The 17,878-nt window shown below is 39.7% G+C and overlaps 1 pseudogene; it reads right to left on the reverse strand.

The window, feature by feature from the left end:
• The window catches only part of LOC124711114, a 206,826-nt pseudogene that overhangs the window by 36,790 nt on the left and 152,158 nt on the right, over positions 1–17,878 (reverse strand).

The following is a 17,878-nucleotide window of genomic DNA, read 5'->3' on the forward strand; positions in this document are numbered from 1 at the left end:
AATGCGGATGGCAACTGCCTGCAGGCCGGTGTGCAACGTGATGGGATCGTAGTAAACATCATCCCGGACCAGCAACATAACCCCTCCATGAGCTGGGATACCTACCACAGGGGGTAGGGCAAAACGCACAGAGGTGTAGTGTGCCAAGGCAATTTGATCGCATGGGCGTAGTTTCGTTTCCTGGAGGGCTACGACGAGCGGACGGTGCAAGCTGAGCAGCAACTTCAAGTCCTCTCGGTTGGAGCGAATGCTGCGAATATTCCAGTGAATAAGTGCCATCGTAAGAAAAGGAAGATGAGAGAAGTGGTCACCTCGAAGGCCGCTTAGGGCCTGGCTTCGAGCGAGCACTGCCGTCGCTATCAGTAGGTGGACAGTCATCGTCCATTGGGTCTATAGGGTCATCGGCCATCTCGGGAGGATGGCCGGGAGGGGGAGCTTCCTCCGCCGGTGAACGGCCAGATGTATGGCTACCAGCGGTGCGGCCACGCGAAACGGATGACGGCATGGGGCGGCAACCGCTGGGTGGCGCAGGAGAAGAAATGCACCGTGGCGGAGAAGGAGAACTGTGCTTCCTATGCGCCTTTTTGGAAGGACGTTGAGTGGAAGTACCGGTCGAAGGCTGGGAGGTCGAGGTACGGAGGAAGTCTGCACGGGATGGTTCCTTCTTGAAGGCCCGTGCATCTGACTTCGATGTCTTCGTCTTAGCAGAAGCTGAGGAAGAGGCTGGTGTCTGTGGGGTGATTGGAGGAAGAGGAGACGTCGACCGCGCGATCTTAGCACTGGCCGAACGGACGACCGTGGTGCTGAAGGTCAGATCGCATGTCTGGGTTGCTACCTCCCGGGTAGTCCGAGGAGAGGCGAGGACAGTACTGTATTTCCCCGCTGGGAGCAGCGTGGGCTTCCTACTAGCCAATAGCTTGCGAGCAGCCGAGGTGGACACTTTCTCTTTGACCCGAATTTCTTGGATACAGCGTTCTTCCTTATAGACAGGACAGTCGCGGGAGGATGCGGCATGGTCACCCTGACAGTTCACACAACGAGGAGACGGAGGTGGACAGTCACCCTCATGGGCATCCCTGCCACAAGTGACACATTTAGCTGCATTGGAACAAGACTGTCGAGTGTGATTGAAATGCTGACACTGGTAGCAGCGCATAGGTGTCGGGACATAGGGGCGAACAGAAATAACCTCGTAGCCCGCCTTGATGCGCGATGGCAGCTTAACACTATCGAAGGTCAAGAAAAGTGTCCGTGTCGGTACAAGGTCATTGTTGACCTTTTTCATGACCCTATGGACAGCCGTCACGCCCTGCTCAGCGAGGAAAGATTGAAGCTCCTCGTCAGTCAATCCGTCGAGGGAGCTAGTATAGACTACACCACGAGACGAATTCAAAGTTCGGTGAGCCTCCACCCGGACAGGGAACGTGTACAGGAGGGTGGCCCGAAGCAGTTTTTGTGCCTGAAAGGCACTCTCAGTTTCTAGTAATAAGGTGCCGTTACGCAACCTGGTACAAGATTTGACAGATCCGGCTATGGCATCTACGCCCTTCTGAATAACGAAAGGGTTGACAGAGGAAAAATCCTTTCCGTCCTCAGATCGAGAAACTACGAGGAACTGTGGGGCAGGCGGTAGTACTTTTGTCATTGTTGGCTGGTCACGTTTCCGTTTTTGGGTCGAAGTCGAGAGAGATGGAGTAGAATCCATTGTGGAGGAATCCCCCATGATTGCTAGCGTCTCCGATGGCGCGCTCCTTCCTTGTGGGGACCCTCTCAGAGGGCACTCCCGCCTTAGGTGAATGTTACACCTCAGGTCACACCTCCTGAGAAACAGACGGAGGGACCAATCGGCATGGTGAGAAGGTATCAGCTCAGGCAATCACCCCTCCCCGGGCCTGGCCTTTACCAGGGGGTACGCGCGTGCCTTACATGTCTACCCAGGGCGGGGAATTACGCGTTACCCCGTCACCGGCTACGCGTGTGAACACGTGGGTCGGCCTTCAGGCACGCACAGGGAGGAAGGAAGAAGAGGAAAAAGAAGAGAGAGAGGGAGAAAGAGGACAGACTATCTCAAAAGCCGAGGCGGAGACCAGAGAATGCAATGACAAAAAGGCAATGACAAAAAGGCAATGACAAAAAGGCAATGACAAAAAGGCAATGACAAAAAGGCAATGACAAAAAGGCAATGACAAAAAGGCAATGACAAAAAGGCAATGACAAAAAGGCAATGACAAAAAGGCAATGACAAAAAGGCAATGACAAAAAGGCAATGACAAAAAGGCAATGACAAAAAGGCAATGACAAAAAGGCAATGACAAAAAGGCAATGACAAAAAGGCAATGACAAAAAGGCAATGACAAAAAGGCAATGACAAAAAGGCAATGACAAAAAGGCAATGACAAAAAGGCAATGACAAAAAGGCAATGACAAAAAGGCAATGACAAAAAGGCAATGACAAAAAGGCAATGACAAAAAGGCAATGACAAAAAGGCAATGACAAAAAGGCAATGACAAAAAGGCAATGACAAAAAGGCAATGACAAAAAGGCAATGACAAAAAGGCAATGACAAAAAGGCAATGACAAAAAGGCAATGACAAAAAGGCAATGACAAAAAGGCAATGACAAAAAGGCAATGACAAAAAGGCAATGACAAAAAGGCAATGACAAAAAGGCAATGACAAAAAGGCAATGACAAAAAGGCAATGACAAAAAGGCAATGACAAAAAGGCAATGACAAAAAGGCAATGACAAAAAGGCAATGACAAAAAGGCAATGACAAAAAGGCAATGACAAAAAGGCAATGACAAAAAGGCAATGACAAAAAGGCAATGACAAAAAGGCAATGACAAAAAGGCAATGACAAAAAGGCAATGACAAAAAGGCAATGACAAAAAGGCAATGACAAAAAGGCAATGACAAAAAGGCAATGACAAAAAGGCAATGACAAAAAGGCAATGACAAAAAGGCAATGACAAAAAGGCAATGACAAAAAGGCAATGACAAAAAGGCAATGACAAAAAGGCAATGACAAAAAGGCAATGACAAAAAGGCAATGACAAAAAGGCAATGACAAAAAGGCAATGACAAAAAGGCAATGACAAAAAGGCAATGACAAAAAGGCAATGACAAAAAGGCAATGACAAAAAGGCAATGACAAAAAGGCAATGACAAAAAGGCAATGACAAAAAGGCAATGACAAAAAGGCAATGACAAAAAGGCAATGACAAAAAGGCAATGACAAAAAGGCAATGACAAAAAGGCAATGACAAAAAGGCAATGACAAAAAGGCAATGACAAAAAGGCAATGACAAAAAGGCAATGACAAAAAGGCAATGACAAAAAGGCAATGACAAAAAGGCAATGACAAAAAGGCAATGACAAAAAGGCAATGACAAAAAGGCAATGACAAAAAGGCAATGACAAAAAGGCAATGACAAAAAGGCAATGACAAAAAGGCAATGACAAAAAGGCAATGACAAAAAGGCAATGACAAAAAGGCAATGACAAAAAGGCAATGACAAAAAGGCAATGACAAAAAGGCAATGACAAAAAGGCAATGACAAAAAGGCAATGACAAAAAGGCAATGACAAAAAGGCAATGACAAAAAGGCAATGACAAAAAGGCAATGACAAAAAGGCAATGACAAAAAGGCAATGACAAAAAGGCAATGACAAAAAGGCAATGACAAAAAGGCAATGACAAAAAGGCAATGACAAAAAGGCAATGACAAAAAGGCAATGACAAAAAGGCAATGACAAAAAGGCAATGACAAAAAGGCAATGACAAAAAGGCAATGACAAAAAGGCAATGACAAAAAGGCAATGACAAAAAGGCAATGACAAAAAGGCAATGACAAAAAGGCAATGACAAAAAGGCAATGACAAAAAGGCAATGACAAAAAGGCAATGACAAAAAGGCAATGACAAAAAGGCAATGACAAAAAGGCAATGACAAAAAGGCAATGACAAAAAGGCAATGACAAAAAGGCAATGACAAAAAGGCAATGACAAAAAGGCAATGACAAAAAGGCAATGACAAAAAGGCAATGACAAAAAGGCAATGACAAAAAGGCAATGACAAAAAGGCAATGACAAAAAGGCAATGACAAAAAGGCAATGACAAAAAGGCAATGACAAAAAGGCAATGACAAAAAGGCAATGACAAAAAGGCAATGACAAAAAGGCAATGACAAAAAGGCAATGACAAAAAGGCAATGACAAAAAGGCAATGACAAAAAGGCAATGACAAAAAGGCAATGACAAAAAGGCAATGACAAAAAGGCAATGACAAAAAGGCAATGACAAAAAGGCAATGACAAAAAGGCAATGACAAAAAGGCAATGACAAAAAGGCAATGACAAAAAGGCAATGACAAAAAGGCAATGACAAAAAGGCAATGACAAAAAGGCAATGACAAAAAGGCAATGACAAAAAGGCAATGACAAAAAGGCAATGACAAAAAGGCAATGACAAAAAGGCAATGACAAAAAGGCAATGACAAAAAGGCAATGACAAAAAGGCAATGACAAAAAGGCAATGACAAAAAGGCAATGACAAAAAGGCAATGACAAAAAGGCAATGACAAAAAGGCAATGACAAAAAGGCAATGACAAAAAGGCAATGACAAAAAGGCAATGACAAAAAGGCAATGACAAAAAGGCAATGACAAAAAGGCAATGACAAAAAGGCAATGACAAAAAGGCAATGACAAAAAGGCAATGACAAAAAGGCAATGACAAAAAGGCAATGACAAAAAGGCAATGACAAAAAGGCAATGACAAAAAGGCAATGACAAAAAGGCAATGACAAAAAGGCAATGACAAAAAGGCAATGACAAAAAGGCAATGACAAAAAGGCAATGACAAAAAGGCAATGACAAAAAGGCAATGACAAAAAGGCAATGACAAAAAGGCAATGACAAAAAGGCAATGACAAAAAGGCAATGACAAAAAGGCAATGACAAAAAGGCAATGACAAAAAGGCAATGACAAAAAGGCAATGACAAAAAGGCAATGACAAAAAGGCAATGACAAAAAGGCAATGACAAAAAGGCAATGACAAAAAGGCAATGACAAAAAGGCAATGACAAAAAGGCAATGACAAAAAGGCAATGACAAAAAGGCAATGACAAAAAGGCAATGACAAAAAGGCAATGACAAAAAGGCAATGACAAAAAGGCAATGACAAAAAGGCAATGACAAAAAGGCAATGACAAAAAGGCAATGACAAAAAGGCAATGACAAAAAGGCAATGACAAAAAGGCAATGACAAAAAGGCAATGACAAAAAGGCAATGACAAAAAGGCAATGACAAAAAGGCAATGACAAAAAGGCAATGACAAAAAGGCAATGACAAAAAGGCAATGACAAAAAGGCAATGACAAAAAGGCAATGACAAAAAGGCAATGACAAAAAGGCAATGACAAAAAGGCAATGACAAAAAGGCAATGACAAAAAGGCAATGACAAAAAGGCAATGACAAAAAGGCAATGACAAAAAGGCAATGACAAAAAGGCAATGACAAAAAGGCAATGACAAAAAGGCAATGACAAAAAGGCAATGACAAAAAGGCAATGACAAAAAGGCAATGACAAAAAGGCAATGACAAAAAGGCAATGACAAAAAGGCAATGACAAAAAGGCAATGACAAAAAGGCAATGACAAAAAGGCAATGACAAAAAGGCAATGACAAAAAGGCAATGACAAAAAGGCAATGACAAAAAGGCAATGACAAAAAGGCAATGACAAAAAGGCAATGACAAAAAGGCAATGACAAAAAGGCAATGACAAAAAGGCAATGACAAAAAGGCAATGACAAAAAGGCAATGACAAAAAGGCAATGACAAAAAGGCAATGACAAAAAGGCAATGACAAAAAGGCAATGACAAAAAGGCAATGACAAAAAGGCAATGACAAAAAGGCAATGACAAAAAGGCAATGACAAAAAGGCAATGACAAAAAGGCAATGACAAAAAGGCAATGACAAAAAGGCAATGACAAAAAGGCAATGACAAAAAGGCAATGACAAAAAGGCAATGACAAAAAGGCAATGACAAAAAGGCAATGACAAAAAGGCAATGAGAAAAAGGCAATGACAAAAAGGCAATGAGAAAAAGGCAATGAGAAAAAGGCAATGAGAAAAAGGCAATGAGAAAAAGGCAATGAGAAAAAGGCAATGAGAAAAAGGCAATGAGAAAAAGGCAATGAGAAAAAGGCAATGAGAAAAAGGCAATGAGAAAAAGGCAATGAGAAAAAGGCAATGAGAAAAAGGCAATGAGAAAAAGGCAATGAGAAAAAGGCAATGAGAAAAAGGCAATGAGAAAAAGGCAATGAGAAAAAGGCAATGAGAAAAAGGCAATGAGAAAAAGGCAATGAGAAAAAGGCAATGAGAAAAAGGCAATGAGAAAAAGGCAATGAGAAAAAGGCAATGAGAAAAAGGCAATGAGAAAAAGGCAATGAGAAAAAGGCAATGAGAAAAAGGCAATGAGAAAAAGGCAATGAGAAAAAGGCAATGAGAAAAAGGCAATGAGAAAAAGGCAATGAGAAAAAGGCAATGAGAAAAAGGCAATGAGAAAAAGGCAATGAGAAAAAGGCAATGAGAAAAAGGCAATGAGAAAAAGGCAATGAGAAAAAGGCAATGAGAAAAAGGCAATGAGAAAAAGGCAATGAGAAAAAGGCAATGAGAAAAAGGCAATGAGAAAAAGGCAATGAGAAAAAGGCAATGAGAAAAAGGCAATGAGAAAAAGGCAATGAGAAAAAGGCAATGAGAAAAAGGCAATGAGAAAAAGGCAATGAGAAAAAGGCAATGAGAAAAAGGCAATGAGAAAAAGGCAATGAGAAAAAGGCAATGAGAAAAAGGCAATGAGAAAAAGGCAATGAGAAAAAGGCAATGAGAAAAAGGCAATGAGAAAAAGGCAATGAGAAAAAGGCAATGAGAAAAAGGCAATGAGAAAAAGGCAATGAGAAAAAGGCAATGAGAAAAAGGCAATGAGAAAAAGGCAATGAGAAAAAGGCAATGAGAAAAAGGCAATGAGAAAAAGGCAATGAGAAAAAGGCAATGAGAAAAAGGCAATGAGAAAAAGGCAATGAGAAAAAGGCAATGAGAAAAAGGCAATGAGAAAAAGGCAATGAGAAAAAGGCAATGAGAAAAAGGCAATGAGAAAAAGGCAATGAGAAAAAGGCAATGAGAAAAAGGCAATGAGAAAAAGGCAATGAGAAAAAGGCAATGAGAAAAAGGCAATGAGAAAAAGGCAATGAGAAAAAGGCAATGAGAAAAAGGCAATGAGAAAAAGGCAATGAGAAAAAGGCAATGAGAAAAAGGCAATGAGAAAAAGGCAATGAGAAAAAGGCAATGAGAAAAAGGCAATGAGAAAAAGGCAATGAGAAAAAGGCAATGAGAAAAAGGCAATGAGAAAAAGGCAATGAGAAAAAGGCAATGAGAAAAAGGCAATGAGAAAAAGGCAATGAGAAAAAGGCAATGAGAAAAAGGCAATGAGAAAAAGGCAATGAGAAAAAGGCAATGAGAAAAAGGCAATGAGAAAAAGGCAATGAGAAAAGGCAATGATAAAAAGGCAATGAGAGAAGGCAATGATAAAAAGGCAATGAGAAAAGGCAAGGATAAAAAGGCAATGAGAAGGCAAGGATAAAAAGGCAATGAGAAGGCAAGGATAAAAAGGCAATGAGAAGGCAAGGATAAAAAGGCAATGAGAAGGCAAGGATAAAAAGGCAATGAGAAGGCAAGGATAAAAAGGCAATGAGAAGGCAAGGAGAAAAAGGCAATGAGAAGGCAAGGATAAAAAGGCAATGAGAAGGCAAGGATAAAAAGGCAATGAGAAGGCAAGGAGAAAAAGGCAATGAGAAGGCAAGGAGAAAAAGGCAATGAGAAGGCAAGGAGAAAAAGGCAATGAGAAGGCAAGGAGAAAAAGGCAATGAGAAGGCAAGGAGAAAAAGGCAATGAGAAGGCAAGGAGAAAAAGGCAATGAGAAGGCAAGGAGAAAAAGGCAATGAGAAGGCAAGGAGAAAAAGGCAATGAGAAGGCAAGGAGAAAAAGGCAATGAGAAGGCAAGGAGAAAAAGGCAATGAGAAGGCAAGGAGAAAAAGGCAGTGAGAAGGCAAGGAGAAAAAGGCAGTGAGAGGGCAAGGAGAAAAAGGCAGTGAGAAGGCAAGGAGAAAAAGGCAGTGAGAGGGCAAGGAGAAAAAGGCAGTGAGAGGGCAAGGAGAAAAAGGCAATGAGAAGGCAAGGAGAAAAAGGCAATGAGAAGGCAAGGAGAAAAAGGCAGTGAGAGGGCAAGGAGAAAAAGGCAATGAGAAGGCAAGGAGAAAAAGGCAATGAGAAGGCAAGGAGAAAAAGGCAATGAGAAGGCAAGGAGAAAAAGGCAATGAGAAGGCAAGGAGAAAAAGGCAATGAGAAGGCAAGGAGAAAAAGGCAATGAGAAGGCAAGGAGAAAAAGGCAATGAGAAGGCAAGGAGAAAAAGGCAATGAGAAGGCAAGGAGAAAAAGGCAATGAGAAGGCAAGGAGAAAAAGGCAATGAGAAGGCAAGGAGAAAAAGGCAATGAGAAGGCAAGGAGAAAAAGGCAATGAGAAGGCAAGGAGAAAAAGGCAATGAGAAGGCAAGGAGAAAAAGAGAATGAGAAGGCAAGGAGAAGAAGGCAATGAGAAGGCAAGGAGAAGAAGGCAATGAGAAGGCAAGGAGAAGAAGGCAATGAGAAGGCAAGGAGAAGAAGGCAATGAGAAGGCAAGGAGAAGAAGGCAATGAGAAGGCAAGGAGAAGAAGGCAATGAGAAGGCAAGGAGAAGAAGGCAATGAGAAGGCAAGGAGAAAAAGGCAATGAGAAGGCAAGGAGAAGTCAAGGGAAAGAGTAAGGAAGATAGTGAGGTGGAGAAGAGCAAAGAAAGGAACCAACAAAAGGAAGGAAGAAACGAGAAGTGAAAAACCAAAAAGACCACGATTATAGGTCGTGGAACCGTCCGTCTCCGGACGCAGGCGCTAACTACCCCCGTGAGGGGGATGGACTCCTTTTAGTCGCCTCTTACGACAGGCTGGAATACCGTGGGCCTATTCTAATCCCCGGACCCGCAGGGGGGGAACACCGACTGTGCCAGGACTCACTGACCAACATCAAGACCTCTCCTCAGTGCAGCACTCTGAACAATGGGCTGCCTTTCCCAAGAAACCTTCCAGCACCATATTGAACGTACACCTGCAAGACTGGAAGCTGTGATCAAGGCTAAATGTGAGCCAACACCATACTTAATTCTAGCATTACCTATAGAGGTCACCACAAACTTTTAAGTCAATTGCAGCCAGATATCCAGATACTTTTGATCACATAGTGTATTGCTACCTGCTGACTCATGCTCAACATATGCATCTCATTAATAAATAGCTATAAATTATTCCACTAGTCATTCATTTCTGAAAATGCTGAAAGTGAAGCAACTCCAAAAAGCAGCTCCTGCTGAAGTACTGACAAACTATTAAAGAATCACAAAGTATGTTGGTCCACTTATTGAAATGGTGAAGACGGTATGTGACCTTTTTATAAAAATGTAGGTGATTGTGTGACAAATATTCATCACAATACATCATTTAAAATGAAAACAGGTCTGACTTATGCAAACAGTAGCAACCCATTATAAATTTTTAACATGAAGATGAACGAATGGCAGAACAATTAAGATGGGCAAAGTGGGGTAAGTAATCAATCCCTTGTAGCTTTTTATTTACACATTTGTTACTTGCACACAGATACTGGTAATTCTGAAAGTTAGTAATTAATAACATTCAGAACTAAGCACTATTTGAACAACCATTTTTACCTAACATCTAATGATTTCACATTCACTATTAATGTCCAATGAAAAACAGCCCAGAATCACATGACAAAATTTGTCTAACATTCTCCATGAACTACAACAGTTGCAGTTTCAACATATCTTCTGCTCTTTTTCTCACAGTTGCATAGCAGCAAATGTGGAAGCCAAATTTTGTATCTGATCTGTATAAACTCTAAGCCTACAGGTAATATTCATTATCCTGAAAACAGAAAAATGTTCAAATGTGTGTGAATTCCTAAGGGACCAAACTGCTGAGATCATAGGCCCCTATACTTGCACACTACTTAAACTAACTTAACAACTTATGTGAAGAACAACATGCACACTCATTCCAGAGGGAGGACTGTAACCTCTGGTGGGAGGATCTGAAAACAGAACTCAAACTCTAAAGAAATAAGGAATAACTAAGGAGACTAATGCATCTTTTCAGTCCTGAAATGAAAGTAATTATTCCACACTTACCTCATAATCCATAGCACAGTCTAACCTTTTCCCTATTGATTCCATGTTTGCTTCAAGTGTCATTATGAATCTAACTGGCTTGTTTTGTAGATATGCAGCTAATGCACAGGCTGTGCTCACCAGTGTATTGCGTGATATCTTTGCTCCATAACCACCACCAAGTCGCCTTACTTGCATGTTGATGCTGTGTAGAAGGGAATGTTCTCTGTAGTTTTCATGGTATCCATGAGTTCCTTAAAATCATCTACACACCTTACAATATCAGTTTCAACATTATTAACATTCCATTCTCTAAACAATGCAGGTGTGACTAATTGGCAAAGCAACTCTAAAGCGGTATATCACTAAGCTGCCTTAATTGTCATGTCTATAAAAGGTACCCTTAACACCTCAGAGTTAAGATCTTTCTTTGAATCTGCTATAATCAAAACACATGATAAAGCTAGGTTTCAGTACAGAAACATCATTTAAGCTCCTGGTTGCAAGGACATTTGCTCCTGCAAACAAACGAAAATCTGATGTAGGAAAGTCTAGACTGTGTGGAGGATGATCTATGGCAATGAAACATCTGCTACAGACATCACAGCATGCTCCTGTAGTCTGACACTGACATGCTTAAGGAGAGGGTGCTGCATGTGTGAATGAACTCTTCAAATTGGTTATTTGTTTTGTGATGGTCTTGCAGTACCTTGAAGAGTTTATGGTGATGGCTTTAGGTATAGCTCTTTCAGATATTCATACATGTCAGGGATTTCTATTACTGTGTTGACAATAGAAAAATGCTTTCAAAAATGGATGCAACCCCATTAAGAAATATGTAGAAATATCAGTGGTCTTATTGCCAACAACATTTTCAATCAACATTTTTGTAAGTTTTCTTTAAAATCTTATGTTTTACTATTAATCAACATCTCACTGTTTCTGGACTGTACATGAAGCTGAGTAAATTAATCTGACTGGGCATAGTGATCTGACAGTCCATTTAACACAGGACAGGCATGTTTAAGTTCCACTTTTCTCAATACAGGACAATGCCATGGTACATCATCCAGGCTCTCTCATCCATTCTCAGATTTAGACGAAAATTTGCATGTTTGTTTTCCCTATAGAGAAGTATATCATACCACATTTTGTCATTTTACTCTTTCCATTTTACAGTACTTAAATTTTTGAAGTTGTCATATTTAATGGATATGAGAAACTGTCCTAAGAGTTGTAAAAAAATTGCCTTTTTTCATTCAAACAATGTGAAACTTGGAGGTTAGATATTCTACAATATAATGAATGTTGAGAAAATCTGACTTACAATGAAACCAATTGAACAGGAAAAATATGTAGTTTCATTTTTGCATTAAAAAAATTGTGTAAAGAAGGAGACTTAACCTGTAAATGTTTTGCAAAATAAGCCTTATAGCACAGGAAAACACTTGGGAAAATAAAATTTATGGTTTTTGTTACTTTATTTTGTGAATAGTGATTTTTTTCCTTGTGGACATAAAAGACCACTGAAATTTCCAATGTCCTTTTGAGAAGACCCATTACATACAGTTTACTACCTCACAAAGAATACCTGACCCTATAAGTATAATTTATTCAAACTATGAAATTAAAGTTGTAGACTGTGTCAAATTTTTAGGGCTACAAATTGACCACAATCTAAATTGGGAAACACACACTCAAGACTTAATGAAACACCTTAGTTCAGCTACATTTGCAGTATGCATGATAACAGAAATAGGCGATTTAAAAATGAAGAAGTTAGTTTATTCAGCCTACTTCCATTCACTAATGAGTTATGGAATCATCTTTTGGGGAAACTCCTCTCACAAAGAGAACATTTTCAAAATTCAGAAAAAGAGTCATTAGAATTATATCTGTTGTCAGTTCTAGATCATGATGCAGATACCTCTTTAAGAAACTTTATATTCTGACTACTACTTCTCAGTATGTATACTCACTGATGTCCTTTGTCATTTCCAACATGTCTTTTTACACAAAATAGTGCAAAACATGGTTATAATACCAGAATCAAAAACAATCTGTATAAGAGCTATAAAATCTTGGCATTAGTACAAAAAGGAGTCAAATACATAGGTATTCATATATTCAATAACTTACCACAGCATATCAAAGTTGTTTTAATACCAGAACCAAAAACAATCTGTATAAGAGCTATAAAATCTTAGCATTAGTACAAAAAGGAGTCAAATTCATTGGGTATTCATATATTCAATATCTTACCACAGCATATCAAAGGTGTTTTAAGTGATAAAGATTGGTTTCAGAGTGAATTAAAGAACTCTTCCCAATCCATCAATAAATATCGTCACAAGGATTATAGCTCATAACTCATAACTCTGTGTGCATTAGAATTTTACACTATCCACGTATCCAAGTAAAAAAAAACTTATTCTTTCCACATCCCAGAGACTCCTCTCCAAGGGAGCCATGGAAAATGAGTAATGTAATGTAAATTTACACACAAAAAAAAAATTTTTCATCACCTCAGTTCCAACAGTTCCGGAACCTGTACAGAAGATTGGAATAGAGATAAATAAACATCATTTCTGCCCTTTTTATTGCCCATGAAAACCACTCATTGCATGTTGTACCACTATACAGCGAGACCTTCACAGGTGGTGGTCCAGATTGTGTACACACAGGTACCCCTAATACCCAGTAGGACATCCTCTTGCATTGATGTATGCCTGTATTCATCATGGCATACTATCCACAAGTTCATTGAGGCAGTGTTGGTCCAGATTGCCCCACTCCTCAATGGTGATTCAGTGTAGATCCCTGTGGTTGGTGGGTCACATCATCCATAAACAGCCCATTTCAATCTATCCTAGGCATGTTCACAAAGGTTCATGTCTGGATAACATGCTGGCCACTCTAGTCAAGCAGTGCCATTATCCTGAAGGAAGTCATTCACAATATGTGGATGATGGGAACATGAATGATTGTCCACAAAGAAGAATGCCTCGCCAATGTGCTGCTATATGGTTGCACTATTGGTTGGAGGATGGCATTCACGTATCGTATAGCCATTACAGCACCTTCCAAGACCACGAACAGTGTACGTTGGACCCACATAATGCCACCCAAAAACAGCAAGGAACCTTCACCTTGCTGCACTCGCTGGACAGTGTGTTTAAAGTGTTTACCTAACAAGGTAGCCTCCAAACACATCTCTGATGATTGTCTGGCTTAAGGCATATGAAACACTCATCGGTGAAGTGAATGTGATGCCAGTCCTGAGCAGTACATTCAGCATGCTGTTTGGCCCATCTGTACCATGCTGCATGGTGTTGTGGTTGAGAAGATGGACTTCACCATAGACATCAGGAGTGAAGCTGCACATTATGCAGCCTACTGCACACAGTGAGTCTTAACACAACGTCCTATGCCTGCATGAAAAGCATTATTCAGTATGGTGGCATTGCTGTCAAGGTCCCTCCAAGCCATAGGTAGTGGTCATCTACTGCAGTAGTAGCCCTTGGGAAACCTGAGCAAGGCATGTCATTGACAGTTCATGTCACTATGTATCTTGTCCATGTCTGAACAACACTGCTTTGGTTCACTCAGACACCTGCACAGTTCCCTTGTTGAGAGCCCTTCCTGGCATAAAGTAACAATGCAGATGCAATCTAACTGCACTATTGACCATCTAGGTATGGTTGACCTACAGGCAACATGAGCTGTGTACCTCTTTCCTGCTGTCTAATAGGTGCTACTAATGGTTGGTTGTTTACATCTGGAAGGGTTTAGTGACATCTCTGAAGAGTCAAACGGACTGTATCTGTGATGCAGTATCCACAGTCAACATCTATCTTCAGGAGTTCTGAGAACCAGGGTGATGCAAAACTTTTTTTGGTGTGTGTATTTGACCTTGGAAAGATAAAGTGGAAGCCATAAAGAAGGACCCTTGCCCTATTACAATTTGAGAGGTACACTGGCTTTTAGGGATCATCAATGTTTACTGAAGATTTGTACACAATTACGCACTGATGACAGTTCCCCTAAATGAATTTCATTAGGGCACACTAAAGCCAAACCACATGTCACATTGGACAAGCAAGGGAGACCCATAAAAATAGCAATTGCAGAGGCTGCACAGTTAGCACACCCCGTAGTGGCACAGGCTCCACTTGCACTTATCGTCGATGCCTTGCCTACCACCACTGGCACGGTACTGCAATGACAGGTTGAGCATTGTTGGCAGCCCATAGCATTCTTCGGTCACAAGTTGTCACCTTCACAGCAACATTGGGCAACTTATGACCACACACTGTATGGAGCTCATACTCCAGTCAAGAAATGCAGGCGTTTACTAGAGGGTGTTTAATTTTATCATGTCCTATGTGGACTGAAAGCATGTCCATTTGTGCTTTAACACTTTCGAACACAAGCAATTGCATCAGTACACTATCTGGCACATCCAAGAGTACAAGTCACTATTAGATTGGTAAAAAGTTTCATCTTGGCTTGTAAGGAATAACATTTGTCAAGCAATGCAGTGCATCTCAGAAGCAAGCTCACACAGCACATCAGGTAGGCACATTTCTGCCACTTATCAATGTTTCAAATGTGTGCATGTAGGCCTGCTCAAGCATGTAATTCTGCATCAAATGGTAAAATTCAATGCCTGCATTACCAACTGGATGCCTCACAATGCAAAATTGGATGGAGCACTACCCATTTTACTACTTTGACTATGGGCGTCATTCAAAAGTGATCTAAAGTCTACAGCAATGGAGCTACTTTAGAGTCTAACATTAAATCTGCCAGGAGAATTCTTGCACAGTATAACAGATGATACAGTTGGTGCATGACTTTGCCACTAGATTATGAGGGCACGTATGCCAGCTTAGACAAATGGCACCTAGAAGTCAGGCTGGGAGACACTTGTTTGTGTTTGCAAATCTTGAGAATTGCACACACATTTTCTTCCAAAATAATGCAGTACACAAGCAGTTGCAGCCACCATATGATGGACCAATCTGGTGATTAGTAGAGGTGACTGCACATTCCAGATTAGAATAAATGGTATTGCTATGAATGTTGCACTTGAGCTACAGGCCCACATTTTTCAATGCATTGGACACAGCAAGGATGGCAGTAGGCAAATTAGAAGAAAGGAGTATAGCACCAGACAATGTCCCCATATGCTGCAGCCACCATGATTCAAATGGCTCTGAGCACTATGCGACTTAACTTCTAAGGTCATCAGTTGCCTAGAACATAGAACTAATTAAACCTAACTAACCTAAGGACATCACACACATCGGCTCCAGGCAGTCACCACGAGACACTGCAGACACCAGGGACCTCAGAGAAGAAGACACCACTGAAGACTGGTACCTCACATCCCACTGAAACCACTGGTTGCACTGGCACAACAACATGTTTCAAGAAAGCAAGCATGGAGGGTGACAGGTGAAGTTTTATCTGTGATGATATTAAGTCGGGGGTGGGGGGTGTCCATGCAGCATCTCATTCTGTCTCCACAAACAGAAGTGTACAGTGGTGTATAAACATTCTGCATGACAAGTATTTGTCATTACAGTTACTCTTTGATAGAGATATAGGTCATTTGATATTGCTCTTTACAGTAACTTTTAAGCCTTCCATGTTTGTAAGCTATCTTATGTAGATAAGTTTTATGTGGAAATATATGTTCAACTATCAAATACCACAGCTGTACAAATTTTATGCTACTATGTTCTGTTACATGTAGTTCAATGATAACCCAAAGCATCACAGACTGGAAATTTACAAACTACATACATTTATGGGATACTAAAAATTTCCAAGAAGTTGTGGGAATCCCAACATGGAAATTTTCTTACAATTTGTACTGGGATAAGCACAAAGTTTATGCTCGTAATTATAGATACTTATGTCACCATAAATTCCATTGGCAATAGTAATACTGTAAAGTTTTTGGGAACTGGATTAGTACAACATTTCAGTTGGTCACCTGACTACTGCCCTTTGATGGAATCATGATGCAGAATGTCATTTTAGGATAAATTACTTGTAGCAGCCCAGATTTAGTAGTTTAAAATAATGAGGAAAAGAAATATGTTGAACTTCACAGTAATACTTCAGCATTTCCATAAAATTTCATATCATTGTAATATAGATAATGAGTAAAAGTGGATTTTCGAAATATATGCACTTCATTTGTGTACCTGTTTTATGCACAGATTTCATTTTTGTAAGTCACACTAATCAAAGCATGAAAATAATATTGAACATGTAAACTGGGAGATTTCCTAATGATGTTAATGTGTGTGCATTTGATGATAATGATTTAACATATTTATTAGTAAAGACTAAACAAATAGGACATTTCAAGCTCCGCCTTTCAAACCTTTCCCTTTGAGACAAATTTGTCTTGCATTAAAATTATGAAAAAATTATGTAAGCTTATGTGAAATTTGTGTACCTAACATTTTAATTTTTAGTTGATAGTTGGAAGGTCATCTTTAGCCACAATCTATCAACAAAATGGCAATGATACTGAGAAAAAAATTCTGCATCATTTCTAGCAAAATTTCTGCAGACTTAAGCAACATTTATAAACTCTTTACTCTGTCAACAAACAGCTAATGACTATTATATTATGCAATTACACAAATACCTTTGATTTTCTTATTTTCTGGTTATTGTTAAATGGCTTTATACTGTGGGAATTACACTGGAAGGAAAGGTCATTACAATGTACACAAAAGAAAGTAATTTATCTTTGGTATTGAAGTTTTGGTACAGTGAAATACATTAACATCAGGAATTTGGAAATGAGACTCTAGTACAATAGATTATGTAAAGTTTCTAGTACACAGGAGGATCTTCCCTCCAGTATCAAATTACATCAAAATTCTGAACTTTTATGCATGAATATGCAATGAAATTGCCATCTTTACCTGTTTTCTGGTATTTTTAGTGCCTCTGATATGGCAATCTGTGTCAAGTCCATCCATTGTGTGGCAGGGTAGACATCCAATCCATCTTCAGATGGGATACACACAGCACACTGTGTTTCCATTGTGTAATGATATTGGGAACCCACATCAAAGCTGCCCTTAATTACATGCTTAGTCTTCTCTTTTCCTGAAACATCCAATATATAATAAGTTTGGGATAATATTTTTTTAATTCCTCTTTAGCATGCTGAATTTTTCAGCATTGTGGACAGAAGTCCTTTTCTGAAAGATGTCATCAGTAAAGAAATGAGTGCAATGTCAATAGAATAACCTAGAACTTTGTGAAAATAAGAGTGAAGTAACTGACCTCACAGTAGTCGCCACTAAATTTAACAGTTACTTTTCAAATACAGCACAAAACTTGATTAACAAACAATAATATAGCAATAGACCACAACCAGATTCAAACATTTATGCAAGAATACTATTCGTGTCTCCTATAATACCTGGGCAATTATTTATGGTTGAAAAGATTACCCAAAAATTATTCAGCTGGTGCTGATGAAATACTAGATATTGTAATCAAATCCAGTGCAGTACTTTTTAGAACTAGTAACAGACATTTACAATTCATAATTCTTGAGTGGTA

This window comes from Schistocerca piceifrons, chromosome 8 (genome assembly GCF_021461385.2).
Source record: "Schistocerca piceifrons isolate TAMUIC-IGC-003096 chromosome 8, iqSchPice1.1, whole genome shotgun sequence".
Classification (NCBI taxonomy): Eukaryota; Metazoa; Arthropoda; class Insecta; order Orthoptera; family Acrididae; genus Schistocerca; species Schistocerca piceifrons.